General features: G+C 43.8%; 1 pseudogene; it reads left to right on the top strand.

Annotated features, from left to right (window-relative positions):
* The first annotated feature begins 1669 nt into the window (after positions 1-1669).
* LOC129151403 (GTPase IMAP family member 4-like) overlaps positions 1670-18050 on the top strand; it is an 18856-nt pseudogene continuing 2475 nt past the window's right edge.

An 18050-nucleotide genomic window follows, 5' to 3' on the forward strand; every position in this document is an offset into this window, starting at 1 on the left:
ACATGGGCCTCAGAGATCAAATTCTATTGTGAAGAAACATCTTAGCAAAATAAAATTTTAAACATCTCTCTAAATAATCAAAAGTTACAGGACTAAGTGTACCAGAACTTTAGCTCTGGAGAGCTCATGTCTTTTTAGTACACTTGATAATACAAAGATGACTATGGTTCCTGTCTGTTTAAATTGTTGAGTTTTCCAATATTTTGGCATTTGCTTACTGATAAAACGTTCTCAGCTGCCATCAGTGGATGGCAATGGCACAAAGAGTGGCATAAAATTCCCAGTTGTTTGTCAGCTGTCTTGAGAAAAAGAGTCAAGTTTGGGTGCTAGATGATTATTACTGTGAAAATGTTATAATAATGATAGCAGGTGTTTACATAAACTACAAAGAGAGGGACTAAATGTCATATGACATCCCCAAATGATTCTCACAATGTGCTCTCAATAATTTGAAGCATATATCCTTAGAGAGGTTTAACAGTTTCTCCTCGTGGTCAAAAGCATTTCTTTAGTGATTTTCTTTTTCAGATACTTTTATTCTGACATTTTCATCTTTTAGATAACATTAGATAACACAGTGCCTGGCAGGTAAAATGGGATCAGCAAATGTGTGGAAAATGAGTTACGGACTTCTGACCATTGTCTGAACTTTCTAGCATCTTCTTATTATAAAACAGCTGCAATCCACCATTCCATCTAGTAAAGTGTTCTTTCAGGCTGAGAGGACTTCTTCCCCCTAAGTTCAAGTTTAGGCCCTCTGACCTATGTAAACGAGTGGTTTGATACTATAAATCAATTTCCTATTTAATGGTCAGTATAAAACAGCACTCATAAGAAGAGCTTCTTTGATTTGCAAATATACCAAATAAAACTATTGGAATTGATCAACAGAATGTGGGAGCCTAAGCCCATATTGTGTTCTCCATCTCGCTTTGCAAGGTAATTGTTCTGTGTTCACTGCTCCAGCCTTAAATGTGCAGTCAGTTGATGAATAGAGCAATGACAGCCCTGCTCCTGGTTGCCCATACATAAGGCTCCAGTCCTTATGAGTCCCACAGGCTGCTCTGTCTGATGGCAGAGAGGGGGCAGCCAGTACCTGCAACTGGAGAGCCCATCAAAGTCATGTCCTTAGAGTTGGTCTTCCAGGCCCTCTGTGGACCAGCAGTGCCTGTCTGTCCCTACTGAGCAGGAATATGCTAGAAGCAGAGCCTGGAGAAGGGCCTTGGGGAGTAGGGTTAGGCAGGTGCTCCTGGGAATGGGTGCTGAGGAGGGTGTTGGGGACGGGGTGCCCCATGGGAACTTTCTTGTCACAGGAGCTGTTTCTGATGGGGGAGGGGGTCCCGTCACTGCCTGCACAGCCTCTTCCTCCACATATTGCTTATTTTAACAAGTCACAAACAGGAAATGGGAGGTGCCTGGCAGCTGGCCCGCTCTGACAGGAAGCATCCCATAAGTGGACAAGAACAAGGCTTGCTGGTCCATGGGTCTTGTCTACAGCAATTTCCACCCACCCAGAGGACCTGCTCCTGTCTGCAGGGGCCACGCCCCTTTCTTCATTCGCAACAGCTGTGTCCTGGAACAGTTGGCCTCCAGACCACTCTTGTTTAACTGCATCTGCCTGCTTCCTCTGAGTCCACTGCCTGCAAGAGCTCATACTTCCCCAGGCAGCCCAGTACCTTCCCCAGGCCGCCCAGCACTGGCCTGCTGTGCCCCACCAGGTAAGGGGAGGCGGGGGAGGGTCCCACCACCCCGGGAGTCTGAGATCCCACAGCCTAGTCGGAGCCACTCACTGCTGCTGTGACCTCACACAGGTTATCCTACTTCTGGGCTCACCCATGGGTGAAAGGGGACTGTGATGGTGCACTGGGGACAACACTGGGTGTGCAGTGGGGGAAACAGGCATGGGAACCACTCGCCCTGAGCCCACAGCCCAGCACCTTCCACAGCGCTTCAGGCTTTCCAGCTAATTGCCTATTGCTTAGCCCATTTGATCTTTTGGAGTCTCACAGGGTTTCACGCAGCTGCGGGAATATTCTCATCCCACTTGATGGATGAGAAAACTGAGGCTCCCAGGTTTTAGGGTTAGGCTTGGGGGGAGGGATGGGTATGCTTCTCAGTTTGTCTCTCTTAATTTCTTAACCTCGCCCCACTGCGCACTTGTTCCACAGGAGACCCCTGAGTACACATTGTCTCATGACCTTGTCCTTCTGGAAACCACTCTTTTCTCCCCCAATAGCCCACACCTTTCCTCTGACACGACATAGGGCTCGGCTGCATGGAGAACAGACTCATGTTCAGGCACAAGGACAATCCCACTGTCTGCTGAACCTTATGTGAGAGAAGAATCCAGAAATCGCAAGAACTAAACTAGAAAACGGGGACTGTAATGCCAGGAAATATGGGGACTGTGGCAGATGAGTGAAGGAGACACTTAGGAACAAGGCAGACAGGAAATAGTTTTATTTTTCTAAAACAGCAGGAGGGAGCCTGCTTTCTTATGGTTTGATACAATAAGGTATCATCATGACAAAAATCAGGCTCTTGTAATTTTAAAATCATTATAAAATCAAAGTACAGTTATATTCATTTCCTTCAACCCCCTGTCTGAACTAGACCCCCTATTGTCCTGCCAATGCTGTTACAACTTCAGCTTGCACACTGCCTGCCACTACCTGGCCCCATTTTGGAGACGATGAGTAGAATTTTCCTTTTAGAGAAAGAATCTGCCTCCTTTCTTGATCCTCCCATTCTTGCCTAAGCTGACACCTTTGCCTGCTCTGAGATTGGCCTGCACTCCATTCCTGCAGGTCTGCCATGCTTCCCCCAGTCTTTTCCTAGGCTTTATTCTGTCCTGTTAATATTTTGTCTGTGACTCATTTTAGCATCTTCATCAACATCCTTTGTCACTCTCTCAAGACACTTTGTTATTTGATAATTTCTGCCTAAAAGCCCATTCCCCTGTGGACAGACGTCTCCCCTGCCACCTGACACATTCGGAAGACGGTCCAGGAGAACTACTACCCTGCATCATGGCTAATGTTAACTGAGTTTGATGGACTTTCTGTGTCAGGCACCCTGATCCATTTGGGTCACACAGATAATCAAGTCAGTGAAACACCAGATTGGTTCACACTGAAATGCTTCAATTCAGAGCAGCTCCTGCCCCCTGCAGTTTTCTCTTTGAATAATCTTGGAAAAGCATGCACTCAGGATTTCACGGTACAATTGTCTCTGTTGGTTTCAGGGCAGTCTTCCAGCCTGTCAGCCTCAGTTTATGTCCTGACCATGGAACAGCCACATTGTATGTGGGGTCCAAGAGGCTGTGGACTTGTTTGGATTAATCTTCTTTCCTCCTGTGGAACCAAGGAGAATTGGCTGGCAAAAGGAGCTGCTTTTCAGTTTTCGTTCCAAGACAATTGTGTGACCTTGGGAGGGTCATTTGTTGCTCAGTTTCCTAATGTTTTAATCAAAATTTTAAACCTATATTAATTTAGGAGAAGAATAAATAATGGACAGGAAAGAACTTAGAAAATTATAAGTGGCCACACAAAGGGTTATTACAATGATGAAGTTCACTATCTACATGGTCACCACTGTCATCATCTTTTGCAAAGATTGATTCAAACATATTTTCTGAGGTTTCCAAACCTCACAAAAGGTCATTTAAAGTAGAAAAGGTGTCATAGAATTGGAGCAGGTTTAGCAACAGCCAGAGTATAATTTCCCAGAGTCAAGGACAGAGTATAAGAGAGGGTGGAGAGAAGAGGCTCTTCTCTGGGCTTAAGTGGGGAGGGTAGAAGGGGGAGGAAAGGGTAAAAGAAAGGAGGAAAGGAAAGAAGGAAGTTTCACATCTGATGATGTGAAAATGGGTGGTTTTCCTAAGGAGGCCCAAAAAAATCACTAAGTGGATAGAAAAACATGCAAGCATTGTTTCTATATAACAGAAGCAATCTGAATATCAAACATACTACAAACACCCTTTTTTAATTCAGTGGTAATCAGTAAAATGCAAATGATAATGGATGAAAACATCCTTATGTATGCCCATAAGGGTGATAAAATATATTTAAAGTGGAACATCGCCAAGTGCAAGTGCAGATTTGGGGACTTCTCACACAAGGCTGGTGTCAGTGAGGATTTGCACGGTGCTCCTGAGTTACACTGACAATATTTTGTCAGGTGGGAGCTGTCTATTCCAGGTCAATTGTTGCACAGAAATATGTAGTAAGTGGGGATTATTTTGCAGCAAGCATGTATTTTGAGACAGCTCAAATGTTTGTTAATAAAGTGGCTCAGTTTGTTGAGCATTTTCCCATGCACCAAAAGGTCAAAGTTTCAATTCCTAGTCAGGGAACCTTCCTGGGTTCAATCTCTGGTTGGGGCACGTTTGGTAGACAGTCGATCAATCTTTCTCTCTCACATCATTTTATCTCTCTCTCTCTCTCTCTCTTTCTTCCCCATTCTCTCTCTCTCTCTCTCTCTCTCTCTCTCTCTCTCTCTCTTCCCTCCCTCTCTCTCTCAAATCAATAAAAACATATATTAAAAAAGTAACTGGCCCTATCTGGTTTGGCTCAAATGATGAAGGGTCCTGGGTTCAATTCCAGTCAAGGGCACATGCCCAGTGTTGTGGGCTTGATCCCCAGTGGGGGGCATGCAGATTGGATAAAATGTTACACAAGTAATGTCATTTATGTAAAAGTTTAAAATGCAAAAACAGTATTAGACATAACCTATAGATAAAGGTGTATATATATAACTATAAGTACATATATGAAATGATACATAAAAACCTCAGAATGTTGGTTGCCTCTGAAGGGCACAGGGAGGGTGAAAGAGACTGAGGAATCAAAAAAACATAAATGAAATTCTATGTGTAATGTGTTAGCTTTTTAATCAAACAGAATAGCTTCAGTAAAAATGCCAAAATATTTACATTTGTTCATTTCAAATTGTAGGTTTTTGTTTTATAACTCTGTGTATTTCTTCACTTAAAAATATGTTTCATAACTGCATAATATTTAAAGCTGAATAAGTAAATACAACCTCATCTTAGGTATAGCTGTATGTGACATACTTGCCTTTTCTAACACCAAGATAAATGACACAATATTATGCCTCATCTGAATGAAACATTTATGCCAATTGATGCCAGTGATTGTGCAAGTTTCTGTTTAAATCTACTGGGATACAGAATGGTGATCACTGGAAGACAAGAATCTCAGATCCAGCCAGGAAAAACATTTGATTAAACACTGAGCAGGAAGTGAGTTTTTCTTGAATTTGCCCTCAATGTTGATTCCTTCTCTTTGGCCATGTCACCCTCTTCTCTCTACCAACTGCTCAGGGGGCTGATCACAAACTTGCTAGAACAGAGAAAGAAATTGCCTTGCTGTAAATGGCAGTGGCTTGTTGGAAGTACTGAGAATTTCCAGTGCCTGGCACTCCGTGTGTCACATGGGTATCCAGTGGCCAAGAGATAAAGTACAGTGCACCTTCCCAGGGGAAGGTTGGATCTGGGACATGAGTCCTTCAAGGACTGACATGAGTACTTTTTCCAGAAAGTTGGCCTACTTAGATTCCAAAAAAAAAAAATAAAATGAAATAAAATAATGTTCCCCTCTCCGTTCCATAAAAGAATGCTTTCTTCATTTCATGCCTTTCCCAGTTGGAGGGACATAAGCAACTGATTGTTTTTAAACATTTGCTACTTTCCTGTAAGCTAAGTAACAAAACAAAACAAAACAAAAAAAGCCACCAAGCATTGTGAGAACAGTGCAATGTGTTAGCATCACCTTGTTGCAGAAGACCAAAAAGACCAAGGACGCTTTTAAGGAAGTTGGAGGGACACTGTTTAATAATGCCAGCGGACTCAGGGAACAACCTTCCAAATCTGAGTGAAGGAACACACATGGGGCCCTCCCTTATGTCTCCCTCCCTGTGCTCTTTGTCCCACAAGCATGGATCATGCTTCTGGTCCTTTTCTCGGGCCTTGCAAGAAGGCCCCCAGGTGTTGGGGGTCTCCGGGCCATATCTGATGGTCTGGCCTGGCGTCAGAGTTAGGAGGCCTCCTTCTGGGCAGTGTACTGTCCACAGTCCAATGGCCTCTGTAACCAGTTCTGCAAGACCAGTGTCTGGGAAAGAGGTAGTGACTTAATTATAGGTTATCAGGAATGTACACTGAGCTTACTGGCCTGGATTCAGATCACTAGCCCCAAATATCAGGGCTACATTGGAATTAGCCCTTTTTGCCTCCTCATTTCCCCCCTCCCCCCACCGCTTGTCCCACAAGCTTCTCTTAGCCTTGCGGTACAACAACTACGGGATGTTATGGTGAACATGGGTGACGAACACTCATAACTACTTCCAGCTGAAAAGGGACAATGAAAAAGGGGTTAGCATCCCGTGAGGGATTGTAAGGAATTCTGAAGTTTAAAGGCATTCCCATCCAGTTTGCAGGCAGGCAGAGGCAAGCAGCGGTTCCACACACGTAGAATGTTCCTGCAGAGGAGCACCAGGGGTAGGTGGTTTCAGCCTTTAGGATAGAGTTGCATAGGTCATCTGGGTGGCAACCTGTTGGATGTTGGCCTTGGGTACTGCTGAAACAAATAGGAGCAACATTAATTAGCTGCACATTGGCCGTGACAGGTCCTATCATTTTTTTCCATCCAATACAATCCCCCCCCCCCCCCCCCGCCACGTGCATTTGGTAGTAGAGTCATAACATGCCGCAGGCTCATAAGTATAGCTAGCAAAAATCTGGCTTGATGGAGCTTTCCCATAGGCTACCCGGTCTAGCATATTTGGGTAGTGAGTTTCTAAGCAAAGACACCTGGCAGTGGTTCCTATGGGAGGCAAGTATGTGCTAGCTAATATTATTAGTGGGAACATGTTATTCCCCCTATTTCTGTTCAGAGGGGTCCAAAACAGTGAACCGCTGGACAAAGGGCAGTATTATGGTTATTTCTGCAAGGCAGATGTAGCCAAGGATGGCATGACAAGGTGCAGTCCAGCAATCCATGATGAGGCCTTTGTTTCCTTGCTATGTGGGAAGCAGTAATTTTATGGTGCTTCTGTGTTCCAGCAAGAACAGATGAGTTCCCCTCCTGGTACTAGTCTTGGGTTCCGGCGGCACTCATAAAAAGACAAAATTAGAATTATTAGAAAGATAAAACCAATGATTATCCAGAAATAGCAGAGCATGTTACCTTTAGGAGGAGATAAGAAAGAAAGATTAGTGGTAGGGAGAATTCAGCAGGGCGTTTCTAAATTCCTTGGAGCAGGTTGATCGGCCAGATCCGCTGTCTTCTTGAGAGTGATCCTCAGAGGGTGTTTCTGGTCAGAGGTCACTTTCCACTCAGGCTGGGCATCACTTGGCTGGTGGGCTGCCTTCACCCGGGAGTGGTGGATCCAGGTATTCAGTCCTGCAACCTTAAGAGCTGTGGGGGTGGTTAATATGACTGGATAGGGTCCCTTCCAGATAGGTGTGAGGGGCTCCTTTTTCCAGTCCTTTACCCAAACCTGGTCTCCAGGTTTATAAGGATGTACTGCTGTTCCTAAAGAGATGGGTAGTCGGTCAGTAACCCATCTGTGTACCTCAAAGACAGTTTTTCCAAGCCCTTGTAGTTGTTTCTGGATTTCTAAGTTCCCTATTTCCCCCAAATCTCCCTTTGGCCGAATTAAGGGAGGGGGTCTACCATATAGAATTTCAAAGGGAGAGAAACCTACCCTGGCCCTTGGGGCACAGGGTACCCTCAGAAGTACACGAGGCAAGATATCTGTCCAGGGTAAGGTTGTCTCTTGGCATAGCTTAGCCATATTCTGCTTTAGAATCCGGTTCATGCATTCTACTTTCCCTGAACTCTGAGGCCTGTAGGCTGTATGTAGGTTCCATTTAATTCCTAAAGCATTAGCTACCTGTTGTACTATTTCTGCTACAAAGGCTGGACCATTATCAGACCCTATGGACAGAGGCATTCCATACTGCGGAATTATATCCTTCAGCAATGCCTTAGTGACTTCTCTCACCTTTTCAGTGTGAATGGGATATGCCTCGACCCAGCCTGAAAAGGTGCAAACAAAGACTAGCAGGTATTTATTCCCTCTGCTAGGCCCTATTTCTGTAAAATCTACTTCTAAGTCCTCAAAAGGAGCTTGCCCACAGAGCTGAACTCCTATTGGTCCCACAGGACCCTATTTGGCATTGTTCTGTACACAGAGGAGGCAATGTTGAGAGACTGAGGCACACAAGGAGGGAAGATGGGCAATTAGGTACTATCTGCCTAACAAAGCTTCTAGGGCAGTCTTCCCTAAATGAGTAAGTTCATGCTGCTGGAGGACTACCTTATGGGCTAACTGTTCTGGGACATAGACCCTATGATCTGGGAGTATCCACCAGCCTTCCTTCGTTCTCTTTCTCCCTTCTTGCTGGGCCCATTCCTCTTCCTGAGGAGTGTACTTTGGAGGTTCAGTTAATTCGGGGGCCAACATGATCCGTGATGGTGCCACCTGTTCTTTAGCAGCCAGCTTGGCTGCGGCATCAGCACGTTGGTTTCCTTCTGACACTGAGTCTTTCCCTTTCTGGTGACCTTTGCAATGGATGACGGCTATTTCCTTGGGCTCCCAGACTGCTTCTAGTAACTTTAAAATCTCATTCTGATTTTTTATTCCTTTTCCTCCGGCCATCAAGAGCCCCCTTTCCGTATACATGGCCCCATGGATATGCAGGGTAGCAAAGGCATAGCGCGAGTCAGTGTAGATGTTGGCACACTTATCTTTACTGAGCTCTAAGGCTCTGGCAAGGGCCCAAAGTTCTGCCCTCTGTGCTGACCATCCTTCAGGCAGGGCCTGTGCCTCGATTGTCTCAAAGTTTGATACTACTGCATATCCGGCTCATCTTTTTTCTTCATCTAAGAAGCTGCTGCAATCTGTGAACAATACCAAGTCCGGGTTTGGCAGGGGCCTATCCATTATATCCGGCTGGCTGGAGTAAACCTCCTCTAGGACTTCCAGGCAATCATGTTCAGGGGCCCCCTCAGCAACAGGTAGAAAGGTGGCAGGATTAAGAGTTCTTACTGCTTCATATTGAGTCAATGGAGCATGAGCCAGCCAGTGCTGCCACCTTTGACATTTAAGTTTTGCCCTAAGGTAAGCTTATCCACCTCCTTGACTAACAATGCAGTGGCTGCAAGGGCCCTGAGACATGGGGGCCACCGAGAGGCTACTGGGTCAATCTACTTGGAGAGATAGGCTACTGGTCTTTTCCAGGGTCCAAAGTCCTGGGTTAGAACTCATTAACAGCCCGTAGATCCTGGACAGGGTGGTAGTCATTAGTCCCAGGCTTTTTGACAGGCAGGAGTGGTGTGTTCCATGGAGAACTGCATCGTTTAACAAGTCCCCACTGAAGCAGCCGGTCTAAGTGGACCTGGATTCCTAGGCATGCTTCTCTTGGAATTGGATATTGGTGGATTTTAACAGGCTATGCCCCAGGCTTTAAGTCAATCAGCACTGGGGCGTGGTCTTTAGCCAGGCCTGGAGGATTTCCTTTAGCCCAGACCAGTGGGAATTCTTTTTCTAATTCTGGTTCTAATGGTGAGGCCTTTGACTGGGGGGCATAAAGTCTCCATTCTTCCTCCCTTCGCACTGCTAGAGACAGGATCATTGGGGAGGTCTCCTCACTTAGGCAAAGCTGTGCTGAGCCATTTGGAGCAAAAGCGATTTCTGCACCCATTTTGGCTAAAAGGTCTCTACCCATTAGAGGCACCGGGCAGTCGGGCAAGTACCAGAATTCATGAATTACTTGATGACCACCAAGTTGGCATCAGCGAGGGCGGCAGAATGGTCTACGAGTCTGATCCCCAGTAGCTCCAATAATGGTGACTTCCTTTCCTGAGAGAGGTGCTATTTTTTGTGTGACTACTGAGTGCTCAGCTCCTGTATCAACCATAAAGTCCACAGTCTGGCACCCAATTTTCATTCTGACCATGGGCTTGTGTGGGCATAGCTGAGAAGAGCCCGGTCTGTCCTAGTCAGAATCAGCCATTGCTAGCCCAATGAGATCTGCTTCAGGTGGCTCTGGCTGATAGCGACTGGGTGGAAAAGGGGGTTCAGTTTTCTTACTTTGTCGTTTGGGACATTCATTCTTCCAGTGTCCTGTCTCCTTACAATAGGCACACTGGTCTTATCTCAGGCTCGGTCTTCCTTTTCCCCCTGGTCTGTATTCTTGCTTCCCTTTCTGATCTGTCTGGGAGCCTGAGCCTCTAAAAGCTGCTGCTATAATATTGGCCCTTCTTTGCATTTTCTTTTCTCCTTCCTGCTTCTCATCTGCTTTCTCCTCTCCTGCCTGCCTCTCCTTAGCCTGCACCTTCCCTGCCTGCCTCTTCACTTCTGCTATTAAAACTTTACTCTGTCCCTTGTTACACATGCAGAACCGGACCCAAGGCGGCAAGGTGTGAGCAATTTCTAACCAGCTGTCTATGTAGGGAAACTGATCTGGGTGTCCAGGATCTCCTGTGACTACATTCCACACCGCCCTGACCAGCCCCTTATCTAAGGAGCCTTCCGAGGGCCAGCTGACCCTGAAGGCTGGCCATTCTACTTCACATAATTTCTTCAGTGTTCTGGGGTTCATTTTAATACCATAGTCTCCACTGAAACCCTTTTCAAAATTTTTCAACATACAGTTGAGAACAGTGGGTTTCCTTTGTCCCGACCCCATGATGATCGGTGGTGCGAGACAGACAAGGGAGGGGGTGACCTGTTTTCACAGATCCTCACTCAGATGCCCGCCTGGCCGCGTCCCTTGGGAGCTTAGATTTGTCTTAGCTAAGGTGCACCCGTATAAACCCTGGGCCTGGTCACCTCCACGTGGGGGTGAGTCACCGTTATGCCATATGACAAATCGCGGAACCACAGGTTGGGGCCCAATCGGACTCCGTAACCAAGGTCATGGAGCCACACAAAGGATAAGAGAGGGCAGGCCCTCTCCCTCCACACTCACACACTTTCACCAGACATTCACTCAGAGTTTAAAAACACAGTCCACCCAATTCCTGATTCCTGATCAAGTCCTATGACTTCCGGGGAGGTGATCAAGCTCCCCCTTCCACTCACTGGAGTGGGCTGAATTGATGGGGCCCCTACCTTACAGATTCTGTCGACAGGTCCAGAAGTGTCCGTCCACTTTCTCCAGATGCCGGCTGGGTCCTGGGCTGAGATCCGGGAGTGCCAGGAGTGCCCCGGTTCAATTCTGCTAAAATCAGCAGGGTGCGCCTTCTGGAGGCCTTTCCTGCGCCCCCAGGCCCTAAGCCCTGTCCCCTCACTGGAGGCAAAAAAATGCCAAGCTCGGTTGGTTTCTCGGTCATGGAACCAGCTGTTGCAGAAGACCAAGAAGACCAAGTACGCTTCTGAGGAAGTTGGAGGGACACTGTTTAATAACGCCAGCAGACTCAGGGAACAGCCTTCCAAATCTGAGTGAAGGAACACACATGCGGTCCTCCCTTATATCTCCCTCCCTGTGATCTTTGTCCCACAAGCATGGATTATGCTTCCGGTCCTTTTCTCGGGCCTTGCAAGAAGGCCTCCAGGTATTGGGGGTCTCCAGGCCATATCTGATGGTCTGGCCCTGGCATCAGCGTTAATAAACCTCCCTCTGGCCAGAGCACTGTCCACATTCCAATGGCCTCTGTAACTGGTTCTGCAAGACCAGTATCTGGGAAAGAGGTAGTGACTCAATCATAGGTCATCAGGAATGTACACCAAGCTTACTGGCCAGGACTCAGATTACCAGCCCCAAATATCAGGGCTACATTGGAATCAGCCCTTTTAGCGTCCTCATTATTAGTCCATAGTTTTCCCCTTTGAGGTGAGAGGCTGCTCTATTGTTTCTCTAACATAATGGGATTGAATTGAATATAAATGAATAGATTGAATATAAGTGAAAGATACATAATCTTTTTTTAATTTTAAAAATATTTTTATTGAATTCATCTATTGAATTTTGTTTTCACTTCACTGTTCTCTCTATACATTCAGCAATATCACACTTCTTTCATCATAGAAACTATGATGCTTGCCTTCTGGTAGAGCTAGTCCTCCCTCGTTATTTTATTTTATTTTTTTGATGGTGCCAAATAACTTTTTTCTTCATCTAAATGAACTTTATAATCCACATTTTATAGTTTATAATGCACGTCTTAATTATATAACCCACTCTATCTCACCTGCAGGAAAAAGTGATAAGACATTTAAAATTTATAGTTATATATGACTATGTAATAGAAATATCTATTAATTCCAATTTTATGAAATTCTTTAAACATAGGTTCCGGTTGAAATGGTGAAATTCCTTTTCTGTATTTAAACAATTTTCCTCTTCATCTTTGTTGTTGTTGTTGTTAAGTCTCACTGAGGATATTTTTCCATTGATTTTTAGAGAGACTGGAAAAAAGGGAGAGAGAGAGAGAGAGAGAGAGAGAGAGAGAGAGAGAGAGAGAGAGGCTGCATTCTGCACACATCAAGACTAGGGCCTGGGATTGAACCTGCAACTGATGCACATGCCCTTGGCCAGGAATTGAATCTGCAAACCTTCTGTCTGAAGGCTGGCGCTGTACCCACTGAGTGAAACAGGCCAGGGCAAGGGCTTCTCAATTTATTTATTTTTCTTTTTGTTTCTCTGATTGGGTGTTTTTGCTACCCTGTCTTCTAAATGGCCGATGGAGCCTCTGCTTCACCTAATGTGCCTCTGTTTCACCTAATTAAGTAGATTCCTTCTACTTAGTTATTCATTTCAGATATTTATTCTTCATCTCTGACTAGTTCATTTTTATGGTTTCTATGTCCTTTTTCATTCTAGATGTCTCTTTGTTGGTATTCTCACAAAGTTACTTGAGCATCCTTAAAACCATTGTTTTGAACTCTGTATATGGTAGACTGCCTTCATTTCATTTAGTTCTTTCTATGGGAATTTCTCCTGTTCTTTCTTTGGTGTATGTTTCTTTGTCCCCTGTTTTGCTGCCTCTCTGTATTTGTGTCTGTGTATTAGGTATATCTGCTATGTTTCCCAGGCTTGGTAGGGTGCTTTTACATAGTAGGTGTATTCTGGGGCTCGGTGGCACAGTTTCCCTGGTCACCTCCATAGTGTAGGAATGTTCCTTGTGTGGAATATGTGAGGCCTCCTGTTGTGGTTGAGTCTTCTTCGCTCTTGGCCCATCCATGGGTGTGGTTGACCTTTAAGTTAACTGATTATGAGGATGAATCTTGGACTACAGCTACTGTGAGGAGGCTGACCACAGGAGGCAGAATTTGCCCCAGCAATGTCTGGTGCCTGCCGAGTTCTCCTTTGGGCGTATTGTTTGTGCAGCTAATTGGGTCATGCTCTGCTGTGGTCTGAGGTCTGATAACAGGTTTGTCTATCCTGGGACCTTTGGGGAGGGACTCCTGTGTAGATGAATGTCAGGTACTGCCTGTGACCAACCCTGAGCTACCTGTTTGGAGCTAAAAGAAATCCACAGTTTGTGGCTGACTCTGCTGGGCCTGGGTGTGTGTATGGAAGGAGTAAAGCTGTGCACCAAGCCTGGCCTTCACCAGCTCTGAGCCCAGAGGCAGGTCAACAAAGGCAGAAAGTACTTTTAGCTGGAAAAGTGGTCAGGTCTCCTACATGGCATATTTATGCAGCTCCTCCCCTCACTTTCTCTTTCCTCCTCTTCCTCAATATCCTCACTCAGCATTGCCTTCAAAGTTAGAGAAGGAAGCAGAACCCAGATTTTCCAGGTAAAGGAATATGGGTGCTTGCATATGTGTATTGGGGAAGAAGCATGGAAATATGGTATTTGGTGGAGAGGGTACCTCTCCCCTGGGTTTATACCCGAAACTTCCAGCAAACTTGTTTTCAGTATAGATTTCTTGTTGCTTTCTGATTTCTGACTCTCCTGATTTTAGGCTATAATCTGTTTTAAAATATGAGCCCTACAAATGAGTACCTCTTTCAGGAATAGCTGCTTAGGATATTTGTATAAGTGAATTATTTCTTTCACCATGTATAGAATATATAAATAAACTTAAGAGGTAGAGTTGGGTGAGCAGGAAGAATTAGCTGAGGGCAGCTGGTCAGTGAAGAGAACTGAGAAGTGTAAAAAACAAACCTTGATGTTTTTCCACCGTGAGCACCCATCAACAACATCATCTTTGTAGAAAAGCTTATGTGTAAAAATTCTGTGATTTATCTTCTCAGTTTATAAGAAGCTGCATTCTATTCATTGTCCTTAAGGAATAAAAACATAACTTTTCTTTCAAAAGTAGTGTCTGTCTTCCTCATAGTTTTTCAAGTGTGTATTTTATGGCTTTTTATTGAATTAGCCTGTCCTTAACACCTAGCGATTTCAACCTGTCCTAATCAAAGCCTACTTCAATATGAATCATTTAAATGGCTTTGACTATTATCAAACATTTGTAGGTAATAAGGAGACAAAATATTTAAAATGTAATACCATGCTTCTATGACACTAAGCATTGATGAATAAAGAAAGAATAATATTTTTCATAGATGTAGACCGGACCAAAAGATCAGAGAGGAAGCAAGAATCAGAGGAATTTGTGATAAATTTATTTGACAAATATTTATTGAGAATCACTCATTTTCTACTATTGTGCTTGTCCCAGGTAATAAGGAAAATACAAGACAGATAGTGCTACCATCATCACACACTTACAGCCTAAAGGGGCAGAGTAAAAAGAGCAAACAACTTTATATTTTGGTATGTGTTCTATAGGATCCCTGGGGGGAGGGAGTGTATGATTAGAGCAAATAGCAAGTGGACCCCAGCACAGCTGTATTGTTGTTGGTGATGGTGTTGCAGGGAGAGATGTTGGAGAAAAATAATCAAATTTTAGTTTTAAAAAAGCATCTGATTATAGAGGATAAAAGATATTGATGATGAGATGATTGCTTAGGATCCTGTTACATGACAAACAAATAACAGTGGCTTGGATTAACATAAAGGTGGGGAGAATGGATAATTTTTGCATGTTCTGGAGGTAGAATCCATAGGCATAGGTTTTGGACTGATGAGCAGGTGAAGAAAGAGGAGATGCAGATAACCCAAGATTCTACTGGAGCCACCTGCTTAATGTTGATGCCATCACTACAACGGGGACAGGATCATTTATGTGATCAGGAGGGCATGTAGGAGCTAGAGGAGGTCAAGGCTTACATTTTGGCTGAGTTCTTTTTAAGTTGCCCATGAACTTGGCAATGGAGAAGTTGAATGGAATATTAAAGTCCAGGGTCCAGGATATAGAGTACTTACAAACAGCATTCAAAGCAATAATTGCTGAATATGTTTGTGTAGAGAAAAAGAAACTGACAACGGGAAGTTGAGGAGATGTGTTGGGAAATAGGGAAGGTGAAATCAAGTAGCAAGTTTATGGAAAATAATAAACTGTTGTCTGTAGGTGGTTTTGGTTTCCAGTTACTCTCCATTTCTCTAAAATGAGTTCTGTTTCTTATCTTCAGGAATTCTACCTATGATGGCAAATCAATTGTACATTTCGCCTTTGAACTTCAGTGAACCCAGGACCAGCCATGGTGAGAGCTTTCTCAGACTCCCCAGGCCTGAGGACTGGGATGGAAGAAAATGAGAGGAGTTGATTCATTCACATCCCTAATTTCCCTGCTCCTGGTGGCTTCACTGTTACCAAAAAATTCAACAGACTGGCTCACTCAGTTTCTCACTTACCCTTCCTTTTACTTTCTTTTCTACAGACATCAATGATATCACTTGAACTTATACTGGACTGTGAAACCACACCGTAATTTAGTAGTCTAAAACATCAACCATTTCTTTGGCTCTCAATTTGCTAAGTCAACTGGGCAGTTCTTGGGTCTGGGCCAACTGGGCTTATCTCAGCCAGACTCACTCATACACCAGTGGTAAGCCGGTGGTTTGGTACAAAACTGGATAATCTTTTTTTAAAATTAAAAAAATATATATTTGTATTGATTTCAGAAAGGATGGGAGAGGGAGAGCGAGATAGAAATATCAATGATTTGTGAGAATCATTGATTGACTACCCCACCCCCCTGGGGATAGACCCTGCAAACCAGGCATGTATTCTGAATGGGAATTGAACCCTGACCTCCTGGTTCATAGGTCAAGACTCAACCACTGAGCCACACCAGCTGGGCCTTTTTTTCCTTTTTTAGATTAAATTTATTGGGGTGACATAGGTTAATAACATTATATGTTTCAGGTTTACAATTCTATGATGTGTCATCTGCATATTGCATTTGTACTCACCACCTAAATCTTTGTCTCCTTCCTTCACCATTATTTGACATCCTTTACCATCTTCAACCTGCCATCATACTGTCTCCTGGACTATCAGTTTGTTTGTTTTGTTGTTTTGCTTGTGGCTTTCTCTTTTATGTTCCATATATGAATGAAATCATATAGTTCTTATCCTTTTTTCATCAGACTTGTTTTGCTTAATATGACACTATTAAGATACAGAAACTGGATAAATTTGAATTTGAAAGACACATGAACATGTCTGGTAGTTTGCAGGCTCTTGGGTAGGCTAGGGTGAGAGGGATAACTGGGCCTTGTGTCCCTCACCATCAAGCAGGCAAGTCCATGGGCCTCTTCTTAAAGCAGGTGCAGGGTTCTGAAGAGCAGAAGGAGACAGAAAGCCACAGGGCATCAGCACTTTTGGAGTGTACTTGCATCATGCTTCTACTGCCTTATTGTCCAGAGTAAGTCACAGGACCCACCAGATGCCATAGGTGAAGAAATAGACCCATCACCTTGTGGGAGGAGCTTAAGAGCTACATCCCAAAGAGACATGTTTACAGATATGGGAAGAATTAATGATCACAGCTGCAAATTATCACATAGATTACCAGATGCTGTCAACATTGGAAAATTGTTGTAGTGTTGGAGCTGGCCTTTGGTGGTTTTCTTTTTTCTTTTTCACTTCCCATGATTTTCCTGCTTCTTTCTGAATGTCCAACTAATGACCCAGGATATCCTTAGAATGGAATCTCCACTGTAATGCTAACTAAATAATAATCTGAACTCCAACCCACATTTTCCCTTAATCTTAGCCATCCTGTAGCCAGTGTTCTCAGCTTCTGGATATTTACTTTTCTCATTTTAGAATTCTGCTTTTCATATGTCAGAAACTCTGTCTTAGAGATGGTTGTGCCAATCACTGGATTAGCAACAGCTTCACCAAAATATGTGTGGATCTGGGGAATAAGTGATGATTTGGGGAGGCCAGAACAGGGGGGTGGGGGAAGGAGCTCTGCAAAATCTTTCTTTTGTTTGATATTTTAAAAAATTATTCCAATTTACAGAATAGACTGAAGAGGGCACAATTGAAATAAGAGACAACTTAGGGGACTGCTGAGACATGATTGGTGATGTTAATTTGAGCTAGTATGATGGTCTTCAAAATGGAGAAAAATGGAGATTGATGGATGGAGCCAGGAGAACTTGCCAATGAATGGGTTATGGAAAGCAAGGGGAAGAGAAGTCTCAAGGATATCCCTAGATTTTTGGTCTGAGGAAGTAGGTGAATGGTGATGATATATCTGAAAAAATAAAATGGAGTTTGTAATCATGTCTGCAATATTGTCAGTGTGATGATGTATGCATTGACTCAAAGAAGAGATAGGTGGTTATAATATTCCCTGCAGGAATCAGTCTTATTCAAGGGCTGTGCTGACAGGGTCTTCCTTCAGGGAGAAACAGGTTCTCAGATGTGGTTGTCATTTGTCTTCCATGGTCTTGGTCTGTAGTTAACAAATCCTGAAGACTTTAACTTTATAGACAGACACATTACTATACTGATGCTATTCTGTATGAGTTTTTAGTATTATTATTATTTATGAATCAAGGGATTTTATAGTAACTCCTGAGCATTGTTAAAACTTTCTGCCATTATATGAACATCATAAACTGATGAACAAAAACAGATAACTTGTCAAAATATTAATTTAAAGCGATAAGCAGAGTTACTGAATAGGAATGTGGAAAGAGCTATATAGATGAATT

This window comes from Eptesicus fuscus, chromosome 14, assembly GCF_027574615.1.
Source record: "Eptesicus fuscus isolate TK198812 chromosome 14, DD_ASM_mEF_20220401, whole genome shotgun sequence".
In the NCBI taxonomy this organism is placed as follows: Eukaryota; Metazoa; Chordata; class Mammalia; order Chiroptera; family Vespertilionidae; genus Eptesicus; species Eptesicus fuscus.